This window comes from Carcharodon carcharias, chromosome 18, assembly GCF_017639515.1.
Source record: "Carcharodon carcharias isolate sCarCar2 chromosome 18, sCarCar2.pri, whole genome shotgun sequence".
NCBI classification, from domain to species: domain Eukaryota; kingdom Metazoa; phylum Chordata; class Chondrichthyes; order Lamniformes; family Lamnidae; genus Carcharodon; species Carcharodon carcharias.
The window spans coordinates 111,253,198-111,268,752 of NC_054484.1; positions in this window are offsets into that span (position 1 = coordinate 111,253,198).

The window sequence follows — 15,555 nt, forward strand, 5'->3', positions numbered from 1 at the left end:
CACAGAACAATACCCTGAGCAACTCTTGCAGTGATAACCTGTAGGTCAGACGGCTAAGCATCAACAACCACAAACTTCCTCCTTTATGCGAGGTTGACTCATTCTGCTAAAGACTCCGGTCTTGCAAGGGCCCGTGACGCCACACTCAGCCTTGATATCAAGGGCAGCGACTCTCACGTAACCTCAGGAGTTCAGATCTTTGGTCCATGTTCTAAACAAGGCTGCAATGAATGCAGGAGCTGAGTGACGGTGGCACCAAACTGGACGTCAGCAGACAGGTTATTTTAAATCAAGTGGCACTGTTGATGACCGATTCAATCACTTAACTGAGGATTGAGGGTAGGCTGATGGGGCGGAAATTGGCCCATTTTGAGTTATGTCTGGCGCTGATCTTGTTATGCCCTCCTGCAGTCTACATTGAGCAACTGTTGATGAGAATGGTTGAGTTGGGGATATGCCGTTCCATGATGTTACTGATTATGTCCGAGTGCATTTCTGTTGTTGCAGATCGTCCACAGCGACTGATGGTTGCTCAATCCTGAATTGGCAGGTCTGCTCTAAATCTATTCCATTTAGCAAGATCGTTGTGCAAGCTAATAAGATGGACAGCATGCTCATTTTGAAGGCTGGGCTTCATCTCCAGAAGGACATTGTAGTGGCCATTCCTACTGATGCTGCCAGGGACAAATGCATCTGGGGTAGGCTGGTTGAGGAGGATGAGGTGAAATATTTCTTTGCCCCTCTTGTTGGTTCCATCACCACGTGCCTCAGATCCAAACTAGCTGCTCTGTCCTTTTGCAATCAGTCAGCATTGGTGCTACCCTTGATGATGGACATTAAATTTAACAACCTGGAGTACATTCTGCACCCTTGTCACGTTGGGTGCTTCCTCAAAGTGATGTTGAACATAGAGGAGAGCCGATTCCTCAGCTGAGGGTGCACGCTACGTGCAAATCAACAGGAGGTTTCCTTGCCTATGTTTGATCTGATTCCGTAACACAATCTGACTTGGTGGGATTCAAACCCGTGTCCACAGATCATTACCCTGGATCACTAGTCCTGCGATAATACCACAATCAAATCAACTAACCTTCCCATGGAAACCTTTCAAATTCGGACAAAATTCTCGAGGATACCCGATAAATACGGACACAGTACCGGGATACCCCCTATAAATGATGACACGTTCACCAGGTAAACTCTGCAAATACTGGCACATTGCCTGGCAACCACAATAGGTACTGACACATTCTCTGGGGACCCCCAATGAAAACTGACACAATCCCCGGGTTCCCCAGAAATATTGACAGACTCCACAGACATGCACTATAAAAAAACTGACGTAATCCCCGTTTGAACGGCTGTAAAAGCCAATATATTCACCAGAGACGCCATCTAAATACTGACACACTTACTGGAGATTCAGTGTGAATACCGACATTCACCCCGGATACCCCTATAACAACGAACACACTCCCCGTTGATCCCCGAATAGTTCTGATACACTCCCCGTGTCCAACATGTAAATACAAACACCCTTCCCGGGGTCACCTTGTTAGAGCTACACAATACACTTAACGTCTGTTAATGGTGACAAACTCCCTGTGGATACTCTGTAAATACTGTTACACTCTTTGGGGATTATCTGTAAATACTGACAGTCTCCCCGACGACACACTGTGAATACAGAGACACATCAAAGTGACCCCTTGTAGATACTGACACAACATCCTGGAGGTCACATGCTAAATAATGAGACACTCCTTGGAGAACATGTTAAATACTGACTCATTCATCAAAATGTAATTTAAATATTGACATTTTCGGTTCCAGTAGTATCTACTGACACACTCCCGAAGACGAAAATCAACATACAAGACATTCGTTGGGAAAGATGCTGCAAGCAATGAAATACTGCCTTTATTGCCCTTAAAATACTGACAATTTCCCGTGAGTTTGCTTGTCAAATACAGACACATACCCCAGGGAAACATCCATAAGAATAGATAGACTCAATTCGCCCTATCCAGAAATATGGAGAAAGCTCTCCAGGGTCCTAACAATTTACGAACATGGAAACTTAGGGAATCTTGTGAATACCGACACATTCCCCAGGGGAAAACTTCAAAAACTGAAACACAAATCTGGGGCGACTTGTAATTACTGACATACTCCCCAGGTCCATCTGTAATTAGAGACATTCTCAAAGAGGATTCTCTTAAAATCTGACAATCTCACAAGGAAGAGCCTATAAATGCTGACTTACTCGCCGGGGAGATCGTTAAATACATACATTCATACTCATGCAATGATATAAAAAAAAGTACAACAGTCCTAGACACAACGAAACATGGCTGGTGAGGAATTGGAAACACTAGCTCACAGCTGGAGATTCCCTTTGTCCATGCTGACACACAGCCCGTGGTGACACTGTAAAGAGTAACAAGCACCAAAGAAACATCTCACAAAACCAGGCATCGCCATTCCCCACCACACCCTACCCTAATTAACACATCATATGACAATTAGATTAAACAATGACATCTCCCTGAAACCCCCAAAGAGGCCCTTGTAAACAGTGACAGACTTCCCTGAATGATCATCTGTAAATACAGACACACCGAACAGGGACGGACTATCATTCGTGATAAGCACCCATGAAAACCATGTAAATAGTGACTTATCCCCATATATCCGTTGTAAAGAGTGACACACCCGCAGAAACCTCCTGTAAATATTGACATCGCCATCCATCAGAGACCCTCAATAAATAGTGACACATCACCCACCCCTCTGGGAAGACACCAACTGTAAATGGTGACACACACTCAGCCAGGAATCGCCTATAAATGGTGGCCCACACCCATGGACCCCCTGCAAATAGTGCATATCTCCCTCAGTGACCCCCTGTAAATATTGAGACACTCCCCGGGGGCCTCCCAGTAAATAGTGTCACAACAGAAGGCGGACGCTATAAATTCTCAGCATATCTGCCCCACCTCGCCAAAGACCCCTTATAAATCCAGAAAACTCCTCCCCCAGGGGTCCAATGAAAATTTTAACACAGCCCCCAGGATCCCCCTGTAACTACATTCACAACCCCAGGGGCAGCCTGTAAATACTGCCACCCCCATTCTCCACAGGTACCCTCTGTAAATAATGAGATATCCTCAGCTTCGCCCCTGTGAATGCTGACACACTGCCCAAGGGCACTCTTTAAGCACTGACACACTCCCAGGTCTCTTGCTGTTAATACTGACATACGCATCGTGGACTCGGTCTAAGTATTGATAGCCAGAATGACTGCCAGTTAATACTGACACGCCACCCAGGGACCTTGGACCTTCTGTAAACAATGTCACAAAGAACCATAGAAAGATAGAACGCTAGAGCACAGAAAAAAGGCCATTCGGCCCTTCTAGTCTGTGCTGAAATATTATTCTGCTAATCCCATTGACCTTCACCTGGTCCATAACCCTACACACCTCTCCCATCCATGTATCTATCTAATATATTCTTAAAACTTAAGAGTGAGCCCGCATTTAACACGTCAAATGGTAGGTTGTTCCACACTCTCACCACTTTCGGAGTGAAGAAGTTCCCCCTAATGTTCCCCCTTTTTTTTTTCCTAATCTAAGTGGAAAGAGCCTACTCGCATTTAGTCTGCCTATACCCCTCATAATTTTGTTAACTTCTATCATATCTCCCCTCATTCATCTACTCTCCAAGGAATAATGTCGTAACCTGTTTAATCTTTCCCTGTAACTCAACTCCTTAAGACCCGGCAACATCCTAGTAAATCTTCTCTGCACTCTCTATATCTTACTGACATCCTTCCTGTAGTTAGGCGACCAGAACTGCACAAAATACTCCAAAGTTGGCTTCACCAATGTCTTATACGACTTCACCATAACATCCCAACTCCTATACTCAATACGTTGATTTATGAAGGCCAGTATGCCAAAAGCTTTCTTTACAACCTTGTCTACCTGTGACGCCACTTTCAGGGAATTATGTATCTGAACTCCCAGATCCCTTTGTTCCTCCGCACTCTTCAGTGCCCTACCATTTACTGTGTATGTCCTACCCTGGTTTGACCTTCCAAAATATAACACCTGACACTTTTCCACATTAAATTCCATCTGCCATTTTCTGGCCCATTTTTTCAGTTGTTCCAGATCTCTCTACAAGCTTTCAAAACCTCCCTCGCTATCCACAATGCCTCCAAACTTAGTGTCATCAGCAAAGTTGCTGATCTAATTCACCAAATTTTCATCCCATTCATTGATATAGACAGCAAACAACAATGGTCCCAGCACAGATCCCTGAGGCACACCACTATTCACAGGCCTCCAGTCTAAGAAGCAATCAACAACTACCACTCTCTGTCTTCTCCCACACAGCCAATTTCGAATCCAGTTTACAACCTCTCCATGGATAGCAAATGCCTGAACCTTCTGAACTAAACTCCCATGTGGGATCTTTTCAAAGGCCTTAGTAAAGTCCATGTAGACAACATCCACAGCCTTTCCTTAATCTGCTTTCTTGGAAACCTCCTCGAAAAACACTACAAGGTTCGTTAAACACGACCTACCACGCACAAAGCCATGCTGACTATCCTTAATCAGCCCTTGGCTGTCCAAATAATTATATATCCGATCTCTCAGAACACCTTCCAATAATTTACCTACTACTGACGACAGGCTCACTGGCCTGTAATTACCTGGTTTACTTTTGGAGCATTTTTAAACAACGGAACAACATGAGCTACCCTCCAATCCTGCGGCACACCACCTGTTGCTGAGAACATTTTAAATATTTCTGCCAGGGCCCCTGCAATTTCTACACTAGTCTTCCTCAAGGTCCAAGGGAATATCATGTCAGGCCCAGAGGATTTATCGAACTTTCCTCGCTGTAAGGCAGCAAGCACCTCCTCCTCTTTAATCTCTATATGTTCCATGAAACTAGTGCTTGCTTCCCTTCCTTCCTTATACACTATGCCACTTTCTTGAGTAAATACTGATGCGACAAAGTGTTTAAGATCTCCCCCATCTCGTGAGGCTCCACACATAGACGACCACTCTCATCTTCAAGGGGACCAACCGTGTCGCTTACTATCCTTTTACTGTTAATGTACTTGTAGAAAATCTTCGGGTTTACCTTCACATTATCTGCCAAAGCATTTCAAGGTATCCCTGTCGAAACTGAGATATTGCTGTGGGACCAATGCAATATATAAACATTCCTCAGTAACCCCTGTAAACATTACAAAAAACCGTTAGAGTGTTGTCAAGTACAGTCACAGAAATTGTTTCGAGACTTCAATTGATGCAATTTGTGGACAGCAGGACTGTCCTGGAGTGTCAACTTTTTAGACAGTATTTTTACATTAAGACACACCGATTATGCATCATTACGCAGGGGCCTGACGGCCTGTGGAGGGGCTTCGGGGCCTACTGTACACAGTGTCTGACTGCATTGATAAAAATGTAATCAGAACACTGCATATTTGATTCCTATCACTGTCCCAGAAGCTCGTTGATAGTGATTCGATCCCCTGCAGTGTGGAAAAGCTTCCTACTCCTGAATAAGCTGCATTTTTAAATCTAATGTTTCAGCAAATGTGAACTTATTCCAGCCTCAGCATTTTTTGTGCCGAAGGAAGGAAAATGCTTTATGCCCAGAAGCAAGTGAGACACATAAAATTTAGTTTCTGCTGCAATCGTGCATGAAGTCTGAGTCAGGTTTCAATAAGGTCATGTTTAAACTTCCACCTCTCGTCCAATTTCTGCATCATACACAGGTCATTCACCCCCTTAAGTGCTCAATAAAGGTGTATTTGTTCTTCAAATATAATCATGGAATTAACGGCCACATTCACTTAGTGTAGGGAAATACAATGATTCAGAACCATTTGAATGAAGTAATCTGAATTCATCTCTGTCCTAAATGGCTGCCCTGTAATTCGAAAAACATGATGCATAGTTAGAGTTTCGTAAACTGAGATGAAAGCACGAATCATCTACCCTGTCTCTCCCCAGAATGATTTGTGCAGTTAAATGTGATCACCTCTTATTCTTCAAAGCGACGTGGAATATAAATCCTTCTTCATAACACAGTCCCCAGTCACCGGAATCAGTTAAGTGAACATTCATTAAAATCACTCAAAGAGAAGTGTGCACTTCCTCAGAGAAGAAGAACCAAGGGTACAACTCAATCTAAATGTTAATTTGAAAGTTAAATAAACAGCATTAATCGAAGTCACATTTCATCAATGACTGACTTCATTACTGATACAGGGCTTCGGTTAACTGGATGCCTGATTCACAGAGAAAGGAAACCAGTACTGCAAGGAGCATCATCCTACTAGCTCCAAACCATTGTACACAGTACCGAGAAATTCTCGGAGAACATCACTCGTTTCAATAGAGCATGAAACAGAAGCATTCAGGTCTATCAAGTGATACAATCCTGCTCACTTTGATAAATAAACTGCCTATTTCCTCAGTCCTGAGACATAGGCAATTCAGTGAGTTAGGCAAACACGTCTGATTCACTGCGGTGACTGAGTCAACACTGTATAAGAAATTTGATGGCGTATAGAATATTATCATTCCCTTTAAATCCCCCATGTTTATACAGCAACGCGTGAAATAGTATCATGGATAGGCAACTTCATCCAACAAATTGAATAGACAAAGCACAACAAAGATGATAAAATATCACAGCACTATTCCCAGGGGGATTTACAAAGAAAATGGCAGTGAGCCACAAAAAAACAATTTTACAGGGGATGAGACGAAGAGCTAGGAGAAGCAGGGAAATGTAAATGCGCATATCCAAGGTGGATTTAGATACAGAGAGGATGAGATACAGAACCTGAGAATCTAGGGCAAAGTTAGCTGAAGTTAGGGTCACCACTGGTAGAGAGATTAAAAATAGGGAACTGCTCTAGTCTTCGATAATTGTGGAAATTTGGGAAAGGTGTGAGACTGTAGAGTATTAAAAAGAGAGCGTGAGACAGGTCATGCAGGTATTTGATGTCTTGGAGCGATGTGGGACTGCAGAGCATTACACAGAAAGGCTGCATTACGGCTATAGAGGGAATTTGATATTTGGGAGAGGTGCAGGAATGCATAGTGTTACAGAGAGAGGATGAGCCAGGGACAAGGAGGGATTTGATATCTGGGAGGGGTGTGAAACTGCATTGTATTAAGCAAAGAGGCTGGCCAAGGGCCATTGACAGATTTAATATATAGAAGGGGTGTGGAAAACTAGGAAGATAATTCTGAAATCTGGTGTGAATGGTACCCAATGCATTTAAGCGAGCAATGCATGTGATGTGTGAGCAGGATTACTTCAGTGTAAGGAAACAGTCAAGAGATTTTGGAGTAACCAATAGGGCTGATAATCTCATAGGGCTGTGTGGTCTGAAGAAGATTACTTAGCTAGATGGGGGCCAGGCCATGAAGGGATTAGAAAATAATGATGAGAATTTGAAAAGCGAGCTGTTGTCTGAATGGGAGATAATGTAGATCAGCGAACAGAGAGTAATGTATGATTGGGATACTGGTGTCAGTTAGGACACGGGCAATGAGGTTTTCAACCGGAGAGAATGTATGCCAGTGAGCAGAGGGTTACCAGCTAGGATATTGCTCTAATAGACACACCCTGAGGGAACCAAAGATGGAAGGAAAATTCTAGCATCAGAAGAACTGAGGCCTGAGCGACTCACTGGAAAATGAGCAAGAACAATCATGTAAAAGGCTTGAAAAACTGATTGAGAAACTGACCTCGTTTCGCTCATTTAATCGACAAAGGGATAATGGAAACATTACCCAGAAACTGTGCATTTAAATATTAACTGAACCAAAAAAATGAGAAGTGAATAATTGGCCGCAGATGAGGCCACAGGTCTGTCTGACTCCGAATCCTTATATGTTCACAGAAAATATCCTTGATGTTGGAAAATATTATTGTCTGAATTCAGCGATCTCATGGAATCTATAGCCCAAGGAGAAAATTAAGCAGCTCATAACAAGGAGATTTAATCCTCAGCAGACCTCAAAATAATACAAATATCTCCGAGGTGTAAATGAACAGAGTTAGGCACAGTTCACAAACACTTATCAAGCACAACAGTTGAGAGTGCTAGTAGAAATCATTCTCAGTGAAAAAAAAACCCTCTATTTTCAGCCACTTTTCTGAAAGAGTCTATTCTTTTCTTCTCCTGAGAGAAGCAAGTGTTGGGCTCACTGGACCCCTGGTTTGCCGACAAAGCAAAACCTATGTACAGGTTCCTTGGTACATAAACCCACTATTACCATCCTGTCAAACAGAACCAATCAGGCTCTCATACAAGTCATCGGTTCCAGTTAAAGAGGAATATTTGGTGGAAGCACAAATGTCAGTGGATTAAAGCAATCTGCTCATTCCAATCAGTGAACTGCCCACTTGGACAACAGTGACGGATAACCAATAGACTGTGGCAGATAAATTGGCCCAAGTAATGAAGAACACTTCCCTGCAGTAAAAGAAAAGAAATTCATGCTCGAAAAATACGGCCTTTAAAACAGATAAGAAATCTCCAGCAGTAGGTATAAAATGCAACAACGAAAGCAACGTACATATTGATATCAGGATGAAGTTCAAATTAAGTGTCATTCTGTTTTTCTGGGTCGTATATATTGAGAATAAAAAAGGAAACCCAGACAAATAAGGATATTTTAGAGAGTTGACCATTGTCTGAATTATTGAGATTGGGGTTTAAGGAGATTTGAAAAGGAGGAAAGGGAGATAGCGTGTCAAAGAGATGTAGGGAAGGTTTTCCACAGCTTAGGGCCGGAGGTGAATGAAATCACGGCCACCATTGCAGGGGTGATTCTACTCAAGAACCCTCATTTTCCATAAGTAGATAAGAGTTGACATCTCATAGGTCTGCGTGGTCTGAAGAAGATTACTCAGCTAGATGGGGGCCAGGCCATGAAGGGATTAGAAAATAATGATGAGAATTTGAAAAGCGAGCTGTTGTCTGAATGGGAGATAATGTAGATCAGCGAACAGAGAGTAATGTATGATTGGGATACTGGTGTCAGTTAGGACACGGGCAATGAGGTTTTCAACCGGAGAGGATATATGCCAGTGAGCAGAGGGTTAATGTAAAAACTGACAATTAGTTTGAGTGAGACTAAGGGCAGAGGGGGTTTCTATGGCATGTAATATATGTTTGTGAATAGAAGGGGTGACAAATGATAGAGGACAAGGCGTGAATGACTAAACTGGCAGTGGGGCTTTCAATGGGACATAATGTAGGTCAGTGCGCAGAGGGGGTGATGTGTGCATGGCGGCTTAGTGTGAATAAGGGCACGGGTTTGTTTTGGAAATGTGATTTCTCAACTTAACAAAGGATGAAATGAGGACTACAACAGAAGATGAAAAGAGGCAGGGGTGAATTGTTGCGACTATCTAAAGGTTTAAATGTCTTGCCTAGGCATGCATATGTCTATGAGGATATCATGTCATCTCAGGCTTAAACGTGAAACAAGGAAGTGAAATCCTGCTTCTATCTGAAACAGAGACAAGGGAAAGGGGTGGAGCCCAGAGCTATGAATTTGTGTTTGGAGTGGAAGGAGAAAACAATTCGAATCTGCCTTCACAATAATCCTTTTGAGAGAATTTCTTCTTGCCCATGTGATACTGAATAAGCTGCCTGGTCATTTAGAAGCACGTTAAGGACTGCCTGTGAAAGGGTTGCTGTGGGAAATTTGCGAACGGAGGTTTTAACCAGGAGACATAATTTCTGCTCAGCCAGCACTGGATGTCAGATAGACAGTCTGAGAAAATAACAACCGTGGAACAGCCTTGGATTGTTAGATACTGTGGAAATCTTTCTGCCTCCAGTCACTGCTCCAGATTCATTGATCTGAAGAGTGACTGACAGAAACCAGAGAGAATCAATGTTTGCAGTGTTTGACTTCAGTGATGGTCTGAACGTGACCCAGATATTGTGGGTTCGACTTGTGAGGCATTCATTTCGAGCAGTGAGCAAATTGTCTTCATGCAGATCAGAATTTGTCTTTATGGATAGGGCACAGAGGGATCCCAGACTTGTTCCAAGGGAAAGTGTTCAGTATAACGTTACACTTTAACAGTCAGTGGGACCAGACAGCCTCCATTTTCAAAAAGTAAGTTCAATCAATTCTTTGCTGAAAATAAAACTGATCACTTCATTTTCGTTGCTGAAGCCTCAAGGCGAGTTCCAGTCACAACAGGCGAAACTGAACAAACATATAACCCAGCACATGTATACTCTCCCATCACCTGGAAACTGAGCAATCACAGAAACACTGCCCAGTTGAAGCCAAGATGATTAACCTGTCCATCATACCAAAGCTAAGCAAGTCAGCAACACTGATACAAATGTACAAAGGCTGAGCCACCAGGAAGGCACTGTCCAAGTGTTCATCAATGACTCCGACAGATATAAATTGATTCATCAATCAGTGGCAGACCAAAAAACAGTCACAGACGTTGTACACTAAAAAATTGGCCCAGTAATCAAAAGTTCGAGAGGTTCCCCTCGCTTATTAATGCATAAACAAATCGAAAACTTAGTAAGAAATCACAAGCTGGCCATTACTTTAAAGCAGCGTCACCTAGAAATTGCTTCTGTAACAACTGCCTGAACCAAAAAACTTCACCCTAATTATTGACCAGAAGTAAAACCAATGTTCATTCTGGAGGCACAATCCTTGCATATTCACCGTGTAGATATTGATGATCTTGGAGATCTTGACTGAGAATAACTGGTCGCAATGAGATCATTTCAGCATCATTGGATGTCTGATGTTCAGAAAAAGCAAACCTGTCTCTAGAGAGTCAGGTTGCAGATGGACATAGAAAAAAGGAGCATGAGGATGGCATTCGGCCTTTCGCACCTAATCCGACATTAAACAAGACCATGGCTTGTTCTCTATCTAAATGCCAAACAGCACGGACTCCCCATTCCTCTTGAGGCATTTGGACCCCAGAAAACCGTCAGAGTCCTTCTTAAATGTATCCAGAGACTTTGTCTCCACAACCTTGTGGGGTAGATTGTTCCCTTTGAGGGAAGATGTTTCTCCTCACCTCAGTCATAAATAGCCTATTCCGTACCCTGAGACTGTGACACATTCTTCTAGACATCACAGACAGAGGAAATGTCATCTTGGCATCCAGTCTGTGCAACCCGCGCAGAATTGAGTACATTATTATGAGATCTACTCTGTTTCTACTAATCTCCAGCGAATACAAACCTAGCCGGACAAAACACTCCTCATTCAAAAAACCTGACATCCCAGGAGTCAATCTGATGAAGATTCACAACACGTTCTCTTTGGCCACTCTATACTTACTTTGGTAGGGTGACCAAAGCTGCATTTAGCACCCCAGGGTGGCCTCACCATGGCGCTGTCCATCTGAAGTAAGCCATCCTTTGCTCCTGTACTCAAGTCCTCATGAAATGATGGCCAACATTCAATTAGCTTTCTTAACTGGTTGATGCAGCTGCATGCTTGCTTTCAGTGATTTTGGTAGGTCAACACACAGATCTCTCTGTATGCCAATATTGCCAAATCTATCACCATTTAGGTAATATTCTGTGTTCCGATTTTCCAACTGAAATGGATAATTTCAAAATTATTCACGTTATACTGCTTCTGCCATTCCATTTTGCACTCATTCAAACTGTCAATATCACCTTGAAGCTTTTAACACTCTCCTCTTCGCACACAATCCCACCAAGTGTCATCACTAAATGTAGAAATATTACATATGGAACCGTCATTCCAATCATTGATATATTTTTGGAATAGTTGGTGCACAGGCAATGATCCTTGTGGTACCCCACAGCCTGTTATTTTGAAAAATAACTTTTTTATATCTGCTCCCTTCTGCTTCTTGTCATCTAACCAATTCTCTATATAATCCAATGTATTACCCCGACTTTCATGTGTTATAATTTTGCACAATACCCTCTTATGTGGGACTTCATCAATAGCTTTCTGAAAATCCAAACACACCACAACCCATGGTTCTTCATTAACTTTTTTGTGCGTTAAATCCTCAAAAAATGCCAGTACGTTTGTAAAACATCATTTCCCTTGCATAAATCCATGCTGACTTTATTTAATCCAGTTGATATTTTCTAACTGTTGTGTTGTCACATCCTTGAGAGCAGATTCCCACATTTTTTCCAGTCCTGACGTTAGTCTAATTGCTCCGTAATGCTCTCCTTTGTCTCATCCTTCTTCTTCAAGAAATATTCTGGGGAAACCTTCCAATCTGCCTGGACTGTTCCAATCCCAAATCTGCCCCGCCTCCCTCAACCTAACATCACCTGCTCTGTTGATTAACTCATGTCTCTTTCCTGCTCTCTAATGCCCTCTATCCATCTCCCCTCTAAAACCTAACATCTGTTGCACTCCGACCCTCCATTGCACTTTTTTCCACTCCCTGCTCTCCTTGTTGGCTCTCTGATTCCCCTGCTCACTCACTACATCTTACAACTGCTACGTTCCTCTAACCTCTCTCTCCAGCTCTCTTCTTCACTTTCGTCCCCTTTGTCTCTCTTCTTGTCACCCTCTAATACTTGCCCCCCTTTCAGCCAGCGAATTTCCTATGCTCTATTATCGACAATTGCCTTATGCCCTGCGCCCTTGCACTCACCCATTCCCATTCCATGACGCATCCAACTACCTCTCCCTATCTTTGACATTCTTCTGAATCTCTCTCTTCATCCGTCCTCCCCGGGCATGCTTTCCCATATTCCCTTATCCTATTTCTCGACATTTCTCACTTCCCCCCTTCATAACAATCCTTCAACAATCCTCCCATCACCACTAATTTTGCTGCTCAACTCCCCTCTACAAAGAATCCCAACTTCCCCTCTTACCCTCTCCCTCTGCTTGCCTCCCAGCCCTGGCAAATGATCCTTGCCTCTCCTTGCATCTGTGTTCCCTTCTCTCCCCTTTCACCTTTCCCACAACTAATTCTCTTTCTCCACTCCACTTCTCTGACCCTCAACCATTCCCTGTTTTTTGCACTGCTATCTCAACGCCTTCATCGCTCATTGAACAACTTTCCACGCAACCCTTCTCTCGCTCTTTGCCCTATCCACACATACAATCTCAAACTCCTCCAGCAGGTGCCACTTTCACATTCCTTCTCCTCTTACACTACTAGATCTGCTGCCAACTCACCTAATCTCATATATACTCACCTCGTTCATCCTCAATACAATTCACTCTCTCTACTGACATCCACTATCCTTCGCTCAGCATTACTCACCTTTAACCTTGCTTCCCTGCCAAATCATCCAAACGCTATCCCTCCCCTATCCGTCTTTCTGCCACTCATTCCATTTTCCCCATCTCAGCACCTACGCAACCACCCATCCTGCTACACTGCCTCCTGGTCTGCTGCATTGTCATGACCCTTAGCCCCTTCCTCAATTTCCCCCCACTAAACGCTGCCTTGCAGTTTGGCCCTCCCACTGTTCCATGCTGAGCGTTGCAGTGTGGAAAGCTCGTTCATGACTCTCAATGACACCTTGTTTGGGGTCTGCAAGGGCCAATGAGCTCCTCACCTCATTACAGTCTTTGTTTAAAGATGGGAAAAGAGCTGAAATCCAAAGTTGAGGAAGAGTGATGCCCTTGTTATCAGGACAGCATTTTACCGAATTTGGCATCAATGAACCCTAGAAAAACTGGACTCAACAAGAGAAAATATGCCCAGTGCAATTGACATTTCATCGTACGATAATGCAATTACAGCAGGAGAAATTTAATGAACATTAAATGCAACATCTGCAACACAAGTATATCCATTCTAATATATGGACATTAACATTGCACAATGCATTCCAGAGGTAGTCTCACCAAATTGCTGTAGAAGTGTAGAAACACTGGGTATCCATCTGCACCAACTCCCACAGCACCACTGCACCCTTCCTGCACCACACAACACTCAACACCCAAACTTCTGTCCTGGCATTAACCCCTGCCCCATTTCCCGGTACAACCCCGGCGTCCACACTCCTGCCCTGTCGCTTGCTCCATTGGCATTATCCTCAACCCAAACCTGAATTGCACATCTCATTCACGGAGTGGCTGCACAGGTTATTAAGGAATCAATCTATCCCCAATTCAGGGATGTTCTCCTGCACACATCTTCTCCGATCTGGCCTGGAATTCACACCTCACTATGTCAGATCCCACACCTCTTGCAGCTCAAAACTAAGTCACCGCATCAGTGCCACTGATGCCAGGGAATAAAAATAAAGGGAAATTGCAGTTTGTGGTGCGGGTGAACTGTACCTCTTGAGGCCCAAAAGGTGGGCGGCGGTGGGGGGGATTGTGTTTTTGGAGAAGTGCAGCTGGACGTTTGGAGATGTGATGTTATATCTGGGTTCCATGTTGTAGAGTGTCGGTGTTCCATGGACAGACCTCTGGAGAGAGAGGAATCAGGGCGTTCGAGATTGGATAGAATATTGGAAATCCAGGTTAAAGAGAACTGAAGTTCCAGGAAAAGAGCCGGGCACAAGGAGGTGCCAGAGCTTTGGAAATGGGATGGGATTCTGAAGTTCCAGTTTGGAGAGTGCTGGTCTTACAGTGACTCGGCTGGAGGAGTCGGGGGTGGGGCACGTTGAGAGGAGCCAATGTTTGGAGATCAGATGTAATGTCGGGGTTCCAGTTTGCAGAGTGCTGGTGTGCCAGGGACAGATCCGTGGAGGGCGAGGGGCAGTAAGTTAGGAGATGCTAAGTGATATTGGGGTTCCAGTTTGGAGTGTGCTGGTATTCCAGGGAAATTGACGGGGAGGGGAATTTGTCAGAGGTTTTGAGATGGTATTTAATATCGGGATTCCAGGTTGGAGAGTGCTGGCATTCCCGATGCAGAACATAGTCAGAGCAGCAAATGAAACAAAAAAAATTGAACAGATTCTTACAGAATTTGAATCAAATTAGCAAATGTCCACAGCTGTGTCATTGACTGGAGAAAACCAAATCACAGGCTATTATTATGCAGCTAATACAAACTAATTACAAGACAATTTAAAAAAAGATGGTTTAGTAAGGGATTCGATTCTCATGCAAAACTTCCTACAATTAAACAGGTCATTGATGAGTCCACACCTTGTGTATTCTCTGCAATCTTTACCTTTATCAATAATGAAAGGTGTTCTCCCCTTGTTGAGCTTGTTGTGAAGAGCCACTACCCTGTTTCTGATGATGAGAGGGACTTCATACGAGATGAGATTGAATGCACAAGGCCTATTTTGCCTGACGTTTTGCAGAATGACAAATAACCAAAGAGAAATTTTCAATCGGGATGAGAGGGTCGATGCTGAGATAATGTTTTCCCTCGGGCTGCAGCGCCTCGAACACTGGTCAGACTCAGTATACTGGATTAATTATTTAGGACTGAGGGGAAGGAAAATTGCTATGCTCCAAATGATTGGAAGATTTGCCAATCTTCATCCCATGAAAGTGTAGGTGCTCCATTGCTGGTATTATTGAA